At 44.1% G+C, this 21,186-nt stretch overlaps 1 protein-coding gene across 13 annotated transcripts in view; it reads right to left on the minus strand.

The window, feature by feature from the left end:
- The window catches only part of LOC114793594 (RNA binding protein fox-1 homolog 3-like), a 306,221-nt gene that overhangs the window by 278,427 nt on the left and 6,608 nt on the right, over positions 1 to 21,186 (minus strand). For 12 of the 13 annotated variants that reach the window (XM_028985594.1, XM_028985581.1, XM_028985582.1 and 9 more), the window contains exon 2: positions 16,476 to 16,664. The exons of the other annotated variant lie outside the window; for it this stretch is intronic. The gene's annotated coding sequence lies outside the window, so the exon portion shown is untranslated. The remainder of the gene's footprint in view (positions 1 to 16,475; positions 16,665 to 21,186) is intronic. 13 annotated transcript variants of the gene reach the window in all.

Below are 21,186 nucleotides of genomic sequence, written 5' to 3' on the forward strand. Positions count from 1 at the left end.
GCCTAACAGATCAGAATTCCAGAACACCCAGACGTTGCTGCCACATTGACGTGGACCCTGAACCTGTTGTAGTTCCTGGCAATCACCACACTCCTTTTCTGTTCTTTTCGTGCCAGTTTTATGTTCAGTAAATCTTTTTGCTCCTTAAAATTTCTTCACTTCTGCACCTCCTTTCTCCCTAGGCCCGGAGTCATGACACCAACATTCTCATATAAGAAGTCATCACATCTCTAGCATTAAGCTTTCTTTTTAGGTGTTATTTCTGAATACTGAGACAAATAAAATAAATAAGCAGAGACATTCCCTGCTGTGCAGCAACATGCAGCTACGTTGTGTAGTTGGTTAGTGGGTTGACAGCTGGGTGGTAGTGTTGTTAGTTTAGACTGTTGTATGCTTCTTTTTGTCATGGGAAGACAGATGGTTGCTATGTTATGTAACACAAATGTTACGTTAATGCATGCTCACGATTTAATGAGATCGATTTGTTTTATTATCCACTGAGTATTTTGTATGTTTCATGCAGTATTTTGCAAACATGCCACGTAAAAAAACAACAAAAAAAAAAAACACGTCGTGATTGTCATGCATTTCTTTATTCCAAGACCACTTAATCATTTGTTTTCATTTTGCTAAAATTAAAGCAATCATTACCTTTTTAAACTTTTTTTTTACAAAAGTGTATTACAGCTATTACCTCAATTTTTAAAATCAATTAACGTCACTCATTTTTGCTTTGTAATCCCAGATGTGTATATTATACTTCATTCAATAATCTATTTAAATGTTTCTTTGTTGGTTTATTTCTTTAAGCATGTGAACTATCAGTCTGTTTTTTGACAATGTCTCTCTCTCTCTCTCTCTCTCTCTCTCTCTCTCTCGCTCTCTCTTCTGTCCCCCTCCCTCGTCTAAACCCCCGTCTCTTCTCAGCACCAGGGGATCCGTCACAAATGAAGGCTGGGCAGGTCAATAAAAGCCAGCCATGCCAGCCACACTGACTGACACATCAAAAGTTCTCCCAGCAGCACGGAACGCCCTGCCTTCCCTCCCTTCCGACCAATTTAGCCTGGTCCGAGGGGAGGCCCGTAATCCATGCCTCTGAAAGTGTGCTTAATCAACCTCTGATTAACGTAGACCCCTTCCCCCCTCCCCTCCAGCCCAGACTCACACACACAACACGAGCTGCAGGCGAAACAAAGCAAAAGTGCGGCTGGAGTGGAGTTGTTTGTTTTTCCTGTCATCCGTTGTTCCCCATAAAACAAGTCGTTCCCCCCCCAGTCCCTCTTCGTACCGCCCCCTTGTCTCTTCGTTTCCTCCATGTCCAGAAATGTCTTTTAACATTTTCCCCTTCTCCTTCCTTCCTCTTCCTGAATTAAAGGCGGCACATTATTCGCTCAGTGAATTGAACACAGGGATTGGTACCTAGGTGGGCTGCTGGTGACACTAAAAGCTTTACTCTTAGGAGGGGGGGGGGTTGACCTCCACCACGTGCCCTTTCCATCAGTTATCCTTCAAAACATTCCCCTGTGCTGCTGCCCTCTGCTCTCTCGCACATTTTTACCAGGAAAACAGCTTTTCACAAGTAAATACCGCAACCGAGTTCAGGTGAGAACAACCTCCTCCTTGACCAGGGGCAGCTTAACGTTGAAACAGACGTGATATTTATTCATTAAGGAGTAAAGTAAGGAAAAAAAAAAAAAAAAGCGGAGGCCCGGCGTTGCGAGGGGAACGTTTTGAAGGCCGCGCTCCGGCTCGGTATCTCCCGAGCGGAGACGGTTTGGGTGAAAGCGGAATAATGATGTGAGCCGTGTGGGCTGCGATGAGACAGGCCCTCAGCCAGCCCCCTCTATTGGCCTCCTCTGCTATTTCAGAGACACTCTGATAAGCGAGTTGCCGCGCTCGGCCAAAGCGAACACCCACCTAATGCATACAGTCAAGGTTGCGTAATCCCTTCACCCGCGTCCTCAAGCAAATGCTGCTCGCGTTCCGGCTCGGAGCGGGAACAGCCACTTGCTTAATGGGTAACGGAATTAAAAAGTCATAAATGCCATGACCTAGTGAACGATCCATTGCATGATATGGACGAAAGCAGATAAAAACACGGCGGAGAGTTGCCATCTTTTTTTTTGGTGGGCGGAAAGGTTTGCAGGGACGAAGCAATATCTGCTCCTCTTGTTCGATTTCGGTTACGCTAAATAAATGAATATGCGTATGTGTGTTCCATGGCGAGTCAGAGGAAAGCCTCGCCTCCCACACAGGCAACACTTCCACTCTCGCCTCATACTCACCTTCTCCCACTTTGTATTTGGCACGTTACGCCCGAAAATGGGGCGGTTGGCGGATAGATCGGGGGGAACGTATTTTTTTTTCCCCTCCAAATCTTTTCGCAACCCCACCGACCCCCCGAAACAACATTGGCGCGTCTCGCCACTGTGAAGGTCAAGGCGGGTCACTTTGTCAATGGGACCATTAGGGGCCGACACAATCGATCGGCTCATGTAGACACTGTTTATTTCCCCGCCTCCTTCTGTTGCCAGTGTCTATTTGCTGCTGCTTCCTCTGGTTAAAAAACGGTTCCCGTGAGCGGAGTCACCTGCCTGTCTGCCACCGACGCTCACGATAAGTGCCTCAGGGAGGAAAAAAAAAAAAATGCTCGCAGGAGCATTTTGTTGCTCGGCTTCCACTCCATCATCCAAACCTATTATTTTCAGACATTTATCCATCATAGTAAACTTCTTAATGCCGGCTGGAGGAGAAGGCCATCCTCAACCATTACAACTGCGCTCGGGCGTCGAGCCAGCAAGCTCTGCCTTCTAAGAGCACGGCGAGAAGTTCTCATCCAGGAAAACATTCGCATAGTGAAGTCCTTGATGGAGCGGAGCATTAGCCACGTCGGCCGCGCTGCCTTCTGGCTGAGCTCAGACTCGTGGCCTGGCACCGGCGACTTCTGCTGAGGAGCTCTCGCTGCTGGGTAATGTGTCTCCGCCTCAGAGAGGGCTGATATTTCATAAACCTGAGTGCAATCCCATGATTTATCGCTCTCCCTTATTACCCCAGACACTTGGAATGATCGATTGGTTTATCCCCCGAGTTGAAGCTATGTATATATATCAGCTTTGAGGGGAAAGGGGGGGGGGGAGACAATTACCTGACTTGGTGCCACGGGGGGGGGTATTTCCTTTAATGAGCAATATGACCTTCATGTGACTGTCCCATGCCCTCAGTGTGTCCATCACACACGTGTGGTGTGATGCCTGCCGTCATATTCGCACGCCCTGCCACTCTGTCAAAACTCCTAACACCAGGACAGGTTCCCACGTTAAAGCTTCCTACGCCGGGGTTAAGGTGGAGACACATTTTCATTTGTACAGATGAAGGCCTTTTTAACACTCGACTTGCTCCGCCCTCTCTACACCCCTGATATAGACACATTTATTCAAGTATAGAAGTAAACAAGGTGTGAATACGGGGGAGCAGAGGGGAGCTCAGCTCCCCTGAATGTGACACAATCTCAACTGACAACCACTCTTAACGTTTAGGGGGGCAATAAAACTCAATTTTTGAGTTATATGTTAGGTTATATTCTACTTTCTGTACATGAGGGATCCAAACATTTTTTAATAAGTAATAGCATAAATGCACCAATGCTGTGTCTTTTTAAAATAATTACATATACATTGCTGCTCAAGTCTAAAACTAACAAAGTGTCGATTCCTATAGTGGGACCCATGATTAGCTGCAACAATCCTGCAATTCTTATGTTGCTACAGTCTAAAAATACTGATTTTATTTGCCTAGTTGTAACTCTAGAGTTACATGCCCTTTACTGATTCGCAGATTAAATATTTGGGTGGTAGTAGCCTAGTGGGCAACACACTCGACCCAGGTTCAAATCCCACTTATTGCTCCATTGGGGGACTGTCCCTGTACCTACTGATTGTAAGTCGCTCTGGATAAGGGCGCCTGATAAATGCTGTAAATGTAAATGTATTTTGACCAAAGGTTTTTAGACATTTATGGAAAGTCCTCTGATGAATTCTATACATACACCATAAACTATACATTCATACACTTACAAGTGGACTGTAAATACATGAAGAGTAAATTTAGTTGTAGTTTAAACTATATGGGCTAGAAGTATACAAGTCGTATTTATATATTGTACAGTTCACAGTTTAGTACCAAGAAGTACCACTAGTAGTACACCAGTTGTACATTTACATTAAGCATAATTGGGAGTTTTGGGGGGAATCTTGCCTTGATTTATAAACCTTCAGATGAAATAAACCTTATATTTTTTGGTTAGTGATGATTTGCTGACAAATGTAGCAATTATTTTGCAAAAATTTTAAAAACACCAGCAAATTTTTATTGACATTCACCAACCACACTGGGTTCAGGCACTTGTCATCGAGACCGAGTGTGAGCCAGGAGCCCCCAGCTCCCCGCATCACACCTCATCATTACACCGCAAGCTGTCAAATTAAAACTTTTTAAATTGTGGCGAACGCTTCTGACTGAACTTTCCCTTTTTTCCCAGCAACATATTGCCGAGATAATTGAGGATATTAGCAGCCAGACTGTTACGGGGGGAGATGAAAGGCGAGAAGGGAGCGGTGACAGCTCCTCTCCCTTGCGGCGGTAACGAGGGACTGTCAAAAGTCTCTCCGTGTTTATCTCAGATCATCTAAGGGGATTTAAAACCCTTACCTTCACAATTCCATTCTTTACGGTGTGTCCTTTATCTGTAGTGATTTAGGGCGGCCCGGGCCGCGGCGCGGCGTGATGAATGAACGCTCTTCGCAAGGTGTCAGGGCCGGGCAGCGCTGGGTGGTGAAGGCCCTGCCCCCTCCCCTGCTCCTCTCGCTCTTTCTCCCCCGCTGCCATTTTTCTCTCCTTTGCCAACCCCCCCCGCCTTTCTTTATTTATTTTAAGGCGCCCAGCCCATGCAGCGCTAATTCCCCCGAAATTCTCAAAATGAGCACGCTTATTTGGGGTAGAGGCTTAAACGTTCCCCTTCATCACTCCAATCTTAATTTGTTGTCATTAATTAAAATTCATCTTCCCACGGCTAAACAGAATTGAGAGGAGAAGGTTCACAGACCCCCAGACATCTTGATATCCTTGCACTGGGCAGAGAACATCACAACCCTCGTGTCGAATGTCCATCACAGCTAGCTTTCGGGTGAGGGACGCGTGACTATCTTTCACCATCCATCTCGCCCCTTGGCTCGCGCTCTCGTCAGCTGTCAGCGTCGCATGTTTGTGTATTAGCTGTGCTGACTCGAGAGGATGAGGTCACCACTGACACCATGCCATGATTAAATCAATGGCCTGTAGGGCGCAAAAACCTGATCTCACTTGCCTTACGGCTGTCTACCATAAAAGCTGGAGATGTGGACTGTTGGAACACAGCACTATTGTACAGAGACATTGATCAGCCAAATCATTAAAACCAATTGTGAAAGTGAAGTGAAAGTGAAGGAGCAGCGTGTGGGGACGGTGCTTTGCTCAGTGGCACCTTGGCGAGTCGGGATTCGAACTGGCAAGCTTCCTTAAGCGCTTGGCCACCACTGCCCCTGCACCAATTAATATTGCAACACATATTGAGGTGTTCTGGAGCATCTAATCAGACTGACATTTGGGGAACTCCCGACACATTGTGTGGGGCTTGTTACCATGTGTAAGGTCAAATAGCAACTAGTGCTCTTTATTATGGTCCTCAAACCCTTTGGCAGTGTAGCAGACCATTTTGCATTCTGTTGGCTAGCAACAAACATAGGGTGCATGATACTTGTCAATGTAACATGTATACGAATGACAGAACCCAAAGATTCTCTGCCATCTTCACATAATGCATCCTTCTGCAATCTTCTGCTCAGGTAGACAGTGCCTGAGTACTTGGGCCTCAACATGACCTGAAAGAACATTTGATTCATCTAACCAGGATGCCTTTCTTTCACAGCAGACCAAGGTCATCGTGGGTTCTAGGCACGGTATGTACTGACTCCTTTCATTACCAATGTTGAGGTTTTCAGTTATTTCTGCAGTAGCTGTTCTGTAAGATCAAACCAGGCAAGCCTTCACTCTCCAAGCGCATAAATGAGCCTTAGGCATCCATGACCCTGTCAACCACTGCTGTCAACCACTAACCACTGTGTACTGGGAACACCCCACAAGACCTGCCATTTTCAAGATGCCCTGACCCGGTCATCTGGCATCACATCTCACTTGCATTATTCCTTCTTGGAACTTCAACTTCAAGAACTGACAGTTCATCTGATGCCCAATGTATCCTTCCCCTTGACAGTTACTACTGTACCTATTAAATCAATGCTTTTCACTCTCACGGCACACTTCACAGCTTCCTGTCCATTCATTTTTTTATAGCCAATCACTTCAAAGCCAGATTTGATCAAAACATTTCATCATTATTCCCTTGGTTCTCAATCTTGTGATACTTCGCAAATAGTGATACAGTGGGTGTCTGTGAGGTATGGCTAATATTGTGCGAAGTGTATTTAGTCTTAATATCGACAGGGTGGCACAGTAAATATCCTCACTTGCTGTGTGTTTGACTGCTGTATTGACAGTGGATGGTAAACAACATTCATATTGGCTGTACAGTACTTCTTCTGACGTGGTTCTCATTGTGACCACTACAAAAGCCAGGCAAATACCAATTTTTATTCTGACAAGACCTGGAATTAAACCCAAGGAACCAATAATCACAAGGTACAATGTTTTGGTTATGCACCAAGCACATTCAAATAAAAAAAAAAAATATTTAAAAACTGAGAGAAAAGGCAATCTCATCCTTGGAAATCAGGGTAATCAGGAGCAAAAAATGTCACGAGACTGGCAACGACCCCCTCTCACCCCCTCCCTTGTTTCAACATGGCCTCCCATCACAGGCACGGTGTCCCTGTCTCTCAGACAACCGTGCCCGTTGTTGCGTCAGCTGCTTTTTGCTGTGCATTAAGATAAAAGCGCTGAAATAGTGTTTGTTCTGCACCCCCGAACGAAGGCGCTAAGTGAAGTGGCAAGCTGTTTCCGAGGAGGGGGGGAAGAGCCCAGTGCCAGCTGGAGAGCGGCACGGAGTGTGGAAGCACTGCGGGAAGCTGCACCAAGAGCGCGCCAGCGATTTTTCATATAGCTCACCCTCCAGCCTGTGGCCAAGTTGCTTAGATCAGAGTCGCTCGCCGGAGTGTCACGCAGAAAAGTGGCATAACGCATCCTGATGCTTCTAAGATTAGAACTTTCAGATCTCATCTGGCGTACGGTTCTTTTTGTACGTACCAATGGACCCGGGATATTCCCAACGTGATTTTTCGCAGCTTAAAAAACAATCAAATCAAATCAAAATGTAATATTTTGAAGGCACGGAGAGCCACAGCAGGGACCGAGGGAGACGGCGCTGTTGCACATAATCCATTAAATCACAACCTGAACTGAAGTGAAGTCTGAGAAAGGAGCAAACTCCAGTCCACCCTCATTCTCCTGCCGTCACATCCTATCTGTTCACCAAAGTGCCAAAGATGGATTTTAACTTCTAGTGTCCGTCAGAATAAAGCCACACATCTGCAGCAGCTGGTGGGTTTTGGTAAATTCGAACAAATGAATGATGACTGTGTCAAATAAAGAACTCGCTTCTCCTTCAAAAGCATATTTGCTGGGACTGGGCAATATATCAATAAAGCATAATCACGATGAGAAAATTTACTAGTTTGAGGACACAACACTGCTCATCATATTCAGAAGTGCTGGCTCCGAGGCAGAACATTTTGTATTGATTTGCACAGTGTCAAAAAGCACAATGTGCTAGTCTTTTGTGCTGTGCTTTGCAAAAACGAAAATGACCATGACTGAGACGAACTGGATTTATGAACTTTCCATTCTTGTAAAATTGCCTTTCACTTGTAACTTGAGCGAAAGATAATGGAAGATGGAGACTGTGCAGGTGCACATCATTTTTGAGAATCACAGGGCCCTATTTTCAACATCTCACATCATAAGCCTCACGCCTTAAATCTGAAGTTGTAGTACATATTAAGTGCAGCATGGTAGGTGCAGGAGTTACAAAACATGCCATTGCAGATACAACAATGGGGTGGTAGTAGCCTAGTGGGCATCACACTAGCCTGTGAACCACAAAATAACAAAATCAAACCCCACTTACTACTATTGTGTCCCTGAGCAAGACACTTAACCATGAGTGTCTCCAGGATGACTGTCCCTGGGACTACTGATTGTAAGTCGCTCTGGAAAAGGGCGTCTGCTAAATTCTGTAAAAGTAAAATATAACTAAAACAGAATAAAAGTAATCTCATAGTCTGGGTTTGTATCTGGAGAATAGTGCCATAGTGAACCTCGCAACTGATCACAGTGCAGTGTATATTTCCCTTACTGTCAAGCGGTATGAAGGAGTCCTCAGTCGCCTGAGTGAACATGCTCATGTTTACGAGGTACAAGAGTAAAGGGGGTGGGGCGGGGAAATAAATGTGCTATGAAGTTTACGAGGCTTTGCGGTTGAGGGCACTCGAGCATTGCATAATGTCATTATGTGTATATGCCACGGGGGTTTGGCGCTGGGCGAGGGAGGAAACCTTGGCCCCAACCCCGCCACCTTCACTACCCACCAACCCACAAACGATAATGAGAATCCACCTCACCAAATCTTTCAGTTCAAGGTCTTGCTTAGATTGACTGTAATGCCTAAGTAATCAGGCTGTGCTGACCTACCTTGTCCCCAGCCAGGATTTATAACACCCAATTACTGATCTCTATTACCCAGCGTGTCGAGGAGACGCCAACCCGACACCTGGACAGAATGCCACAGCTTTGTCTCACCGTGTGGTAGACAGTCTCACAAACAAAGTTGACTTATTTACTCATTACTCATTTTTTTTCATTTCTAAGATTTTAAACTCTTTGCAGTAAACCAGATGTCTTTGGCACAGTCCCCATGCATCCAGAGAAAATGATGCAGTATTTATTTAGTTTCCACTCTGGCTTGTGGCTGTTGCGCCAGTCCCGATAGTGACATTCAATCATTAAAAAAACCTGAAAAGAGTAATTACGGGCTGAAAGGAGTGTATTTACAGATATCTCTAATACAACTCAGTCACAGCATATGTGTGTCATTGGAGATAGATGGTGATGAGAACTGCAATTTATTAAAACGTAAATACCAGTAATCATGCCTGACTCGACATTAATGCTGGAGTGGATGATGCCCAGTTTAGAGATACGTTCATTTGGGTTCAAGCAAAGTTTAGCGGAAAGACATTTTGAGGGGAAACGGTGGACCTTTTCAGTACGAATGCGGCTCTCAGCCTTTTTTCCGCCTGCCGAAACTGGTATCCAGGAGGGAGTTGGGATTCAGCGTGCCCTCAGAGTGCTGTCACTCATCTGTATGTGATGGCTGGCACGGCGCAGGCTTTGTAGGCCTCCCTAATAGCATTCCGCATTCGTTTTGATGCATCCACACAATGTTTTATTTAAAACAATGGAACTATTGTGCGTTCTGGCATGCAGGAGGGGTGTCAAATTGTTGGCATTTGAAGTGTCATACACCAAGATGGCACATTGAAAACCTTGTCTAATGCAAACCTTAAATAATAGATTATGGAGGCCATGTTGAAAGGTAACATTATTAAAATCATATGCTCTTGTTTTTTTTTAAGGACCGTAACTCTTGTTGAGGCGTATTTAGATTTTACAGAGACAGGACTGTGAACCGGTAAGACGTGAGAAGATTTTTCCTGTTGCTGAGCTTTTGCTAGTGAATCATTTACCAGCATAAAAAAATACTATATAATTATGGTACCAACTTTTTTGAAATGCATACGAGTATTTATTCTGACGAGCGACAGAAAAAATGTAATCGTTTAGAAATGAAGCTCATAGCGGACAGGTCTCCTGTCCTTACCGATTCACCCTGAGAAGAAAAGACAGTATATTCAGTCTAGTTCTATGCACCGTGTTCGATAATGACATTAACTGGCGAGGAGCTGAAGGACCGCATGAAAGAAGCTGCTCTGCAGCGTGGTTCCTGGAGGCAGGGAGAGGGATTACCACCGTGCCTGCCACCGATACCACCACCAGCTGCAGCGCCGCCAAACCTCCCTAATCTCCCACCAGCCGCCAATCACCGGTCGCCCCCGGCACCCTGCTGCTGTCAAACCGACACGTGGTCCGAGCAGGAGGAGGACAGCGTGCTCAGGGGACAAACAATTACCAAAAGTAAATATACACAGAGGCGTACGGAGACGCCAACCCCAATACTGGCAGAGGATTCGAGCCCTCGTGGGTAGAGTGGGCAGGATATCCCCTCAGTTCTACTCATCAGCGCGCAGCAATCGTAGGTGGTCCTACCACCAAGACAATAAAAAGACTTTTCTTTTTTACCGGTTGTGGCAGGCTCCTCAGAAGGAGAAAAGCCCGACGCGTCTTTAACGCGCAATGTCATCTCTTTGCGTTAAGCGAGAAATATGGTGCACAAATGTGAGTTGGGGGCTGATGGGAAGAATTCAGAGCTGCATTAATCTCACCTCTGATATGTGTGATGCTGGCTTCACATGAATCACACTTAATTTCGATGAAACCATTAACGTTCCTCTGCCTTCCCTCGAAATGGCGGCTGATAAATCAATCGACATCCTCCGGAGAGATTGAGGAGTGGGACATCACTCTCCTGACGCAGACTGCCATGACCTTGTCTCTCTTTACAGATCACCCAACAAATGAGTCGCCATGTGTCTAATGTAGTTTTCTGAAGAAGCCGCAAACAGTGAAATGGATGAAATTGTGAGGACGCTCTGTAGACGTGACGGTCTACGATCTCAAAGCCAACGGTTTTTCTGCAAGTAAACTTTCCTTGAATGCTTTTTATGTGTTTATTTACTATTCCACTCACATATTTATAAAAAAAAAAACAATTTTGTTTGTGCTGAAAGGTGGAACGTAATCCGTTAGAAACGGTGTGCCATGAGCTCGGCGCTAACAGCAGATTCGCCACAGCCCAGCAGGCGCATTGCCGCTCGTTCAGGCAGCCATCCTTTGCCTCGCTTCTCCTCCTCCACCGTTCACACCCTCCTCGCCTGCCATCCGGCGCAAGGGTGGACGAGTTGCCCCCGCACTTTCTGATGCTCGCGCAAGAACCTCCAAGAGCTTCTGTAATGATTACAGATTCTCATATTGAGTAAAGGTTGAAAGAAAGTTGTTGCCTTTTATACTTTTTATATAATGTCTAATGTTAAAAGCAGCGGAGCGGGGCTCATTTAAGTAGGGGTACACTACACCTCCCAAACAAACCGATCTAGCATGGAGCGCTGCCCTACACGTCTGAAACAAAGGAGAGTGAATTAATTATGATAACAAATTGCCTGTGTCAGATTTGTCATCTTTTCAATCACGGGTTAATGAGGTGAAACATGTGGAAGGGCGTCTCTGACTTGGAGCTGGATTGGCAGACTAGGTCTGGCGAAATGACGTTATTCTCAAGCAAGGCAAATCGAATCGCCTGGCAATTGGCTGACGCGCTGAGCGGCGTAATGTTGGATTCATGAAAGTCAAATTTCAATTTGGCATGCAGAATCAGCCATGGTTGAAATCGACCATTCGTTTGATGCAGCCCATGTGAATAGCTGCTGAAGATGACCCAATGTTTCCATATTGATGAGGATGAAGGATTTCATGCACTAGATGTGTGTCCCAAGTTTCCTCGACTAGTCAACTTAAACTAATCAGTGTTACATTCGACATTTAAAGTAGCGGTTTTCAGCAAAATGTTGAGGCTCGGCTTGGCAATTATTGGATTTTTTGCCTGTTGTTGTCCGACATTTGGCCAAATTCTGCCAGAATGTTCAGCTTTACTAAAATCAACAGTTACGATTTGAAAAGTATGTTAAAATTGTAAAAACTGGGGAGAACAGAGTAAAAAACTCTCTCTCTACATACAAAAGCACCGTATTCAAACCACTCCAACTTGATGTTACCTGGCAGAAAGAGGCATGGCACAATAGAGGTTAATAGAGGTTTATTAACACCAGTAAATTATTATTGCAGTTACATGTGAATATTGTATGTAAAAAGGTACCAATGTTACAGAGAAAACCAAAATGAGAGACAGGAGGAAAAGATAGAAAAAGACAGAACAGCCTGGACTAAGTCTCAGAAACATCACCTGATCCAGGAGAAAAATGAGAGGAGAGAGCAGACTCGAAAACCAGAAAATCCGGCAGTTGGGAAAGAAAGTTAAGTCTCTTCCCCACATGTGAACAGACCTGGCCTACAGGAAGCTGCCACAGACCAATCAGAACCTGTTGTTTCTGACGTCACGCCCCCGGTGCCTCTCGTCTGGGGAGGACAAAGAGAGTAGGCGGTCCCGACGGCTGGCACCTGACACGTTTGGCTCGGGGGAGGGCCAGCAACTGTTGCAATGTAGTTCGACGAAGGCATGCAAAAACGGAGGTGTTGAATCTCCATGCACAACAAAGGCTCCGCGACGTCCCATCTTACAAAATGTAGATGAAATGCTGAATCAATGACACAAAAGAACAAAAACGTTTGAGGTATGAGTGCGATATAAAAGCTACGAAATGTATCGTAGTGAAGCACGTGGCGGGTGCAGAACTGTTACCTGATGCACTCTGATTATTGTCATGCAGAGGTTTAGAAATGAGAATTAATAGAACCTCCTGTGACCCAAACTCCATTACAACACTTTGTTGTTGATGAGCCATGATGCCATCTGCTATCGACTGGCAAACATCAGCACAGGGCCAAGGCCCAGCTTCTGGAATGAGGAGGTCATCCAAAGCAATTTGCAAAAATTGATCAGGGGTACGGCGCTGCCACTCGGGCCCACTTGTCTGGAATGTGACTTAGCCACCACGGCAACTGCGCCTGTGTGCGCATGTGTCTGGCAAGTAGTCTTAAATCTAAATGCTAATGGTTCCTTCAAGAGCCTGGATGCCCTTTAACTAAGTGTAAGGGAAGGAAGTGAGCGATGGCTCTCCTTGTCCTCTGTTGGTCCCAGAAGGCTAATCTTAACCCGTACCTTCAGACATTTTCCCACAGCCAGGGGACCAGTGTGGTGTAATGCAATACTCTATCTGAACAAGCTTTTGGCAGCTTGGTTTTCTTAATGAATTGTTGAGGGAGCTGTATTTAAAATCAAAAAAGGAACACAGCAGCATTAGCATTTCCAAGGGCCAGAGTCCTCATCTAATATTCAGAGCTAATTCATGTTGGCGAGTCTTTGCTTAGTGGTTTCCGTTTTACCCAGGGGGCAAAGTGTCTTATGAGGATGAGTTTGGAGCAAAGGCTGTTTGTTTACACCACTCCCTGCATCATTTATGCGATTTGCATGCGGTGTGCAGCAGCTGATGCCATGGCATCTACTCCCACTTCCTGTTTCATCCATCGCTAGCTGCAGCCATGCAAGAAGAAGGCTCTAAATACACCTAATTCTCACTACACCCTGTTGGATCAGTTCCTCCCTCGTTCGCTCTCCTCATCCTTAACTCCCTCAGTTCAGCCCTTTCCCACCCTGACGCATCTGCGATCGGAGGGAGCATCAAAGGCAGTGCTGCGGTTACCAGGCGGCAGGCCTGCTGCATTGTGGGCTTCTCCATGGTAACAGGTATCGGAAGGCAGAGGTCAGTTGCAGAGCTGCTTTGTCTGAGCATGACGAGGGTGGTTGGTGGAAAAGGAGGGGGCGTGGCCTGGCGTGGTGTAGGTTTGGTTTGTGGGTTTCTTTTCCACACTGCACACGCTCTCGATTCATACATAATCGCTCGCCATCCCTTTGTCCTCCACTTTCTCCACAAGGAGTCAATAAGCCTTGTGCAAAGGTTAAGGAGACCTGGGAGGAAGACATTGTGTACACAGGCACCTTTATAGTGGAACCCATAGCACCAAGGTGTCCAGCAGCATAAGGTACAGCAAACCCAATATAGCCAGTAGTCTCATTCTGTTTAAAGATGGCTGCGTTATCAACCAATATCTCAAAATCTCTTCAAGATTGTTCACCGAGGGAGCCAGAGTGAAAGTGATTTTCATTGTAAAAACACTGCGGCACAGCACACGGTGACACAACGAAATGTGTCCTCTGCTTTTAACCATCACCCTTAGTGAGCAGTGGGCAGCCATGACAGGCCCCCGGGGAGCAGTGTGTGGGGACGGTGCTTTGCTTGGTGGCACCTCAGTGGGTTGGGATTCAGACCCACACCCTTCCGATTACAGGTCCGCTTCCTTACCTGTTTGGCCACCACTGCCCCAAGCAGGGTGCCATTTTTCAATATACCCCCACAGGAATAGAGAGGACAGATATCAGATGTAGGAAGGAAACGTACACTTTGGAATGCCAGTAGTACCAGCAGCTTGGTTTACTGCTGCAGTTGCTGCATTTACTGCTGTAATCTTATGTAACAAGTTAGTGTGTGTGTTAAAAGCAACTGTTGTCCTGCACAGATACATAAATTCAATCCATTGGATTTTGTATGCCAACAACAAGAAAAAAATAAAACGATATCATGTTTTTTTGTTTGTTTTATTTATTTCTTGCTTCCTGGGACTGTGAAGAACCTTGTTATTCTTTATTAGCATATTATTTCAGTTCTTGTATTTAATAATGTCTAGTTTCTATATTATTTGTATTTTGTTAGTCAAGTTTTATACAGATTTTCTGATATTTTCACTTTCATTATTTTAGTTTCTTGCAATTCTCATAGTCCTGGAAACTGGCAATTTGCTGTCATACTTCTAAAAAGACAACCTTGTAACCTTCCTCATATGTTAATTCACTTGAACAGGATTTCACCACATTACATTTTTTTCACATAAAGCTATTTGAAAAAGAAAAAAAAAAAGAAAATGTAATTACTTGGGGAGGATTGTGTTTTTCTTCATTAAAAACACCAAATGCAAATCCCTCCACTGAACAGGGCACTCAATTAAGCTGAATTTAATGGACTCGTCACGAGAGTTGGCCATGTGGCTCTCACAAAGTTCAATTACAGCATGTTCTTTCCCGCTCTAGAGCAGCGTCTGCAACACCTCTGCCGCATTCTACTCTGTGGTCGGTTAGCACTCATGCACTGGTGCTAAATTAAATTCTGAAGTCGCACGGTTAGCCAATGTTTCAAGGAAAAATCAGCTTCTGTTTAGAGGCGTGACTACCAGAAATACGCATCATATTTTTTGACCTTGTGTAATTCTGTGTTATCCTTCTCCATGCCCTCAGTATCTAAATAAATCAAATGTGTTGGAATGGCACCACGTCAGCGGTGAAAGATTTCAAGGTGTCTGAGTCAGGGGGAGAGGTTATGATGCTCACAAGTGTTTAACACATCTTTCCTAAAGCAACTGCACACAGCGGAACTCACAGATCCCTTACCCTTTGATCCCATGTGCAAACTCTACTGAAAATTACACAAATCAATGGCAAGCAAACAGGCTTGTGCACATATAAACATATAAAATACAACCAACACTTGGAAAATGACCGCCACAATCTATACAGCCTCAGCACCCAAGTGAATATTTAGGTGCGCATGTTCAAACACAAACGCATGCCGCTACATGGCAACGTTCCAACTGACAGGAAGGACATAAGCAGCTGTCAGGGTCTGTATGTGATCATGTATAAGCAGCAGGCTGATGTGCATTTGAGCAACAGCAGATAGTCCATGTCACATTTCCATTAAGCATTTTCTATAATAAAAAAAATCCTAAACAAGTCTATTCATCATGATGTTTAAGCCAGCATGATGTAAAAGGAGCTTTAGCATTTCACAACAGCTTAGATAACATGTCTGCATTATCTCGCAAAAGAAAAAAAAAAGCCAAAACCTAGAGGTTTTTGACCTTTCATCTTCATGATACTTCGAATGAAAAAAACGGTGATGGAAATACGACAAGAGAGGACACATTAATGCACTTCAGGTTTTACTCAACACCGAATGGCACAATAATGATTAAACAAGATTAAACAAGAAATCTTAAACCGTCAAGGTTCCACGGAGGTAACTTCGCTGTGTGCACTGTGTGCTGTGCTTGCTGTGTATCACAATGACAAAAACGTTCAGACTGACGATTCAGCACACACTGTTCAAATCTGGAATCCAAGGTGGGGTTTTTTTTATTGAAATGGAGTTAACAAATCTTGTTGTAGATAAAGGTGCCTATCCCTCCATATGGCAGTCTGGTCACTATCTAAATATACAGGGAGTAATTGACATTAATTGCCAAAGATGCATCTTGTGACTTCACCCTAACAACAATAGGTCACAGATGGATCTTTCCAGAAAGCACAAAGCAAAAGCATGAAGCATGATGAAGAGCAGATTCAAATAACACTGCAGTCTCTGTCTTCCATAATGGTCTGACCACTGGGCAGGCAGACAGGTCTCTGCCCTCAGACAGGACCCAGACACTCTTCTAAGTCAATTCCAAGAAGCGACCATACTCACCAGTTGGCAGTGAAGGCTTTACTTCTCCTTGTCAGTAGGGCATAATTCAATCAGAGACGAGCTCGGAATTCTGACTGTTACTGCACATCTTGCAGCATGTTGGAAGGGGTTAAGTCTTCACACGGGAGGAGGTTAATACTGTGGTCCGTTACAGCGGCAAGGATAAATTACAGCCCTCCTCCACCAAATCTGAAAGAAGGAGGCCGGCGTTATCGCTCTGTTTGTTTTCCAAAAGGCTATAATGAAATAAATAAATGAGAGTAGGGGAAAATGGCTGTGAGAAAATGAAATGATGGTGTGGCGGTGTTTTGTGAAATTGTGCTGTCAAAAGTTCCTCCGTTCTAATTTCCTGGAGCAGAGATGATGGAGCATGTACGGTGACAGCAAAACCAGATAAAAAAAAATGTCAAGGAAATTTTTTTTTGGTCAAATTAATTTCTGAATGACATTTACAATTAAAACAATGGAACAATAAATCAGGGCTCCTGTTTCTTTTATATATTGCACAATAATTAACTCATCGGTCAAAAGTATATCTTGTTAAGCAATTGACAGATTGCCTGACCTCATGTCAATACAATCTGGCACATTTATGAACGTGTCACTGAAGATGACAGCACAACTGTCGCTGGGAGAATTCGAAGACTTTTACTCTCAGACAAGTCTATAGAAGCACATCAACCAGAATCGTGAATGCTCACAGTCATGAAGACCAATTTAGATTGATTAAGTATGCCTTCTATAATGCCGTTGCTCTTTAATTTCTTTTTAATTAGAAAGCATAAATGTCCTTCGACAAAAAGCGTAACAACACATGTGCACAAATTCATACTATATTTATTGCAATCATTATTATTCTTATTTTTCTAGACAAGGTGACATTTTTTTCATCAGATCTGGTGACTGAAACACGGTGTTGAATGAGCTGAAATGCAATTAAATATTGAATTATTGTATCATAGATCAGATATCACATTAATATGTTCATCCACGGATGTCATGTAATGAACTCCATATCTGATCCCATTTTTAATGTCCATATAAACCATAATTGTTCTGACAAACAAGCCTAACAAGCATTTAATAAGCAATTTGATAGGATGTGAGACTAAATGAAATGATCAGCACAAATGAATCACATGATTAAATTGCTTTCGGCCAATGAAAATTCAGACTGCTGTGCCATGGCTGAGCCCACAGGAGTCAGCGCTCATTCTGATGGCCGTGAAAAGATGGCTTCAAGTACAGGTAGCACCTCACAAAGTCACGACAGTCCCAGCAGGCCTGTCACTTCCCCTGCCCATTACAGGCACTCTGCATCAAGGACCAGGAAGCCCTGACGGATGTGTCCCCGTCAGGATTTTATGAAAAATGACATCTCCCAGCTCAAAAGAAGCCAAACAACCGCGAGTGAGGGCAACAGGCAACATCGGTGGTCCCCAGAAGCCAGGTGAGCCAGCATAGTCTCAAATGGCAGGAGGGAGGGATTCATCTCGTCCAGTCTTCCTCCCTCAGAAGGGGGAGATTCACGGCTGAGGGTCAGGAGAGTAATGGGTGAACTTAATCACCTGTCTGAGGCCCAGCATTCGTGCTACGCACCAAGCGATCTTCCTGGAGGCCAGGAGAAAGAAACCAATTTCGCTAATTCCACCTCACAGATTGAACTGAACCTTAATTTGAACTTCGAGAGCTTACCTTAAAGGCAGCATGCCTGAATTTCATTATATGAAGGGCTCATTAACTCGAGGGTTCCGGCGCAACATGAAATTCATCTTCTTATAAAACTTATCTGACTGCTCTGATTGAGACTCAAACCAAATGCTAATGAGAACAGAGCGCCACGCCGGCTATATATAGAGCTGGCAGACAGGTCTGCGAAGAATAAGCAACCTCTAGACAGAATGACGAGAGATCAGCGCACGCCAGGATCTCCAGTCCGCTGTGCAAATGTCAGTATGAGTGATACACTGTGATACACACTGCTTGAATTGGGACACGTTCAGGAGGCCAGGGTGCAAAACAGACCATGGCTGAAAGGCAACCAGGTGCTTACAAAAAAAAAACAAAAAAAAAAGAAACCGGAACCAATGTCATAATATATGCATGCAGCCGCACCATTCTCTCAAAGCTAATTAAAGTCACTTTTCTCGGGGAATAATCATTAAACTGACAAATAAACCTTCCAGCCATCAGGCTAATATCGCGACCGAGATTGCTCACACTTTCATGGCGAGCGGGCGAGACAACTTTCATCTCAGTTGAGCGGCGTGCACTCCATCATTCCCTGCTTGAAAGAATAAAGTAATTTGCTTCTGTGAGCCTCCCCTTCCTGAACACTCGCGTGTATTCTCTGTAGTCGCTCAAACAGACAGCTTGGATGAGTCCTCTCAAAGAACAGGAGCGCTGCCCTTATCCGTCCCAGCAGGCATTCGGGCATTCGGGCATACGGCGATGTGGAGAAAAGCATTTGGCTAGTAATGATGTATTTAGAAGAATTTATCTTCAGTCTCACTACACAAAGTTCTGTAAAAATCTTGACATATGGGGACTGTGAAAATTAGATGGATCAATTAATGGCAACAGCACAAAATAGAGCGCAGCTGTGAAAGGCATGAGAAAAAAGGTTTTAATAAAGTATTGCAGAATTAAAACTATTCACATCCACTATTTGTCCACCCCTGTGGCATATCCATGTAATATATGCAGATTAGCCATCAGGTTTATGGCTAATTATTGTTACCCCATCCACATCAAGTTATTATATGGCTTGTCAGTCAATAGAGCAGAGTACAATGTCTCAAAGCTCCATAGTGCTTCTCTCCAAAGTAAAAATTTGCTGGTCATTCAAACGTAAGTACTGTGCAATCTACAAACCAACCTACAAACCACTGCCCCTAGTGGCCTAGTAACCAGAAGGTTGCCGGTTCGAATCCCGATCCACCAAAATGCCACACACTGTCACCTGTCATGGCTGCCCACTGCTCTCCAAGGGTGATGGTTAAAAGCAGAGGAAACATTTTGCAGTGCTGCAGTGTTTCACAATCACTCTACTTTCACTTTCAAATTCTCCATCCTTACTGATGAGGTGGAGGCCATAATCAGTACAAACAACCAGAGAGACATGAGCTCTAGTAAAAGTATCACATAAACTTTTTTTTTTTTAAGTAAAAGTGTTTGTTATTTAAATATATGTCTTTCATAGTTCTACATTATGTATGAACTGTATATTTGGCAATGTAAATGTAAATGTAAATGTAGTAAGAAGATATTATATGATTATACTTCTAATCCCTATGTTAGATCCCGGTAAGATCAGTCACCAAATCTGTTTTCTTCAAAACACCTCTAGACTCTCTGACTCTGCAGTTGAAGCTCTTATTTGTGCATTTATCACAACTGTAATGGTCTATTGTTCAATCCACCAAATTTATCAACAGGCTACAGTATATGCAAAACTCAGATTTCTCTCTATTTCAAAGATTTGGCAGCACATCACTTCTACCCATACCCGCATGCACTGGCTACCAGTCAAGTCTTGTAACTCCTACAAAATCCTTCTTCTAGCCCACAAATGCCAGGGCCCCTCGGTACTTCTCAGATCTGTTGATCCCACACACCCTATCTGGGAGTCTACGGTCCACGGACAAATGTCTGCTCTCCACCCCTCATACCAAACCACGGTCCTTTGATGACAGGGCTTTCAATGTTGCTGCTCCTGCTCTCTGGAATTCGCTGCCCTCCATCATCCGCAATGCCCCTCGTCTCTGGACATTTTCAAGAGCCTGCTGAACACCTACCTATTCACAGAGGCCTTATGGCTCTAAGCTAACTCATACCGCTTGAAAAGTGATATGCAAATTTAAGTTATTATAATTTTTTTATTATTATATGACATCCGATCAAATACCATAATTACAATTACCAAGACACATTAACAATGTTGTGTTACATGCTCAATTACTTGCCGATTAACGCTGGATGGTAGCATCTTAATTGTGCTGACTCTTTGCTAGCGCTGTTTCGAACTTCAGCCGTTAGCTAAAGTTACATATGTATCACTAACACGTCACAAAATGAAAATGATTTTAGTTGCAAATGTCAGGCAAGATTACCACACAATGTTTAGGGTTTTTTTTTGTAAGTTAATAAGCTAGTAATTTTTTTTCAATTGGGACAAAGAAGATACAGTGAACCGCAACAATCATTTATACCACTGATTCTCTTTTATATAACTCTTTTAAACAGGGCCATGGGGGGGACATGTTGTTATTCATTACTTAATATATAACTAACAGTATTGCAGTGCAGAAATGCAGTGACAGTATAGCAATTTGCTGTAAAATGTCATGTAAAGCCAAAAGTACTCACTACAATGTAAAGTGCGGATATATGAAAAATTTATGAATGGAAGAAGAAGAAGAGAGGACAAATGAGCACATGTGGTGGTACTGCAAGCGGGTGTGCATCGATTAAAGTCACAAAAATCCTTGAGAGAGAAATGCCTGCGCTACCACGGATGTATGCGCCTCTAGAATTAGGGTTTAGACCATGTCAAAAAATGGTGTCACCATGAACTATTTTCAGATGGAGGCAGGAGAGGGGAGGATATTCTATATAAAGCAGCAATCTTTTGACTAAAGCTGAGGGAACTGGCATTTTCTCAAAGCTGCCACGTTCCTTAAGCGATGCTCACAATTCATAGGTGGTGGAG

This window comes from Denticeps clupeoides, chromosome 7 (genome assembly GCF_900700375.1).
Source record: "Denticeps clupeoides chromosome 7, fDenClu1.1, whole genome shotgun sequence".
In the NCBI taxonomy this organism is placed as follows: domain Eukaryota; kingdom Metazoa; phylum Chordata; class Actinopteri; order Clupeiformes; family Denticipitidae; genus Denticeps; species Denticeps clupeoides.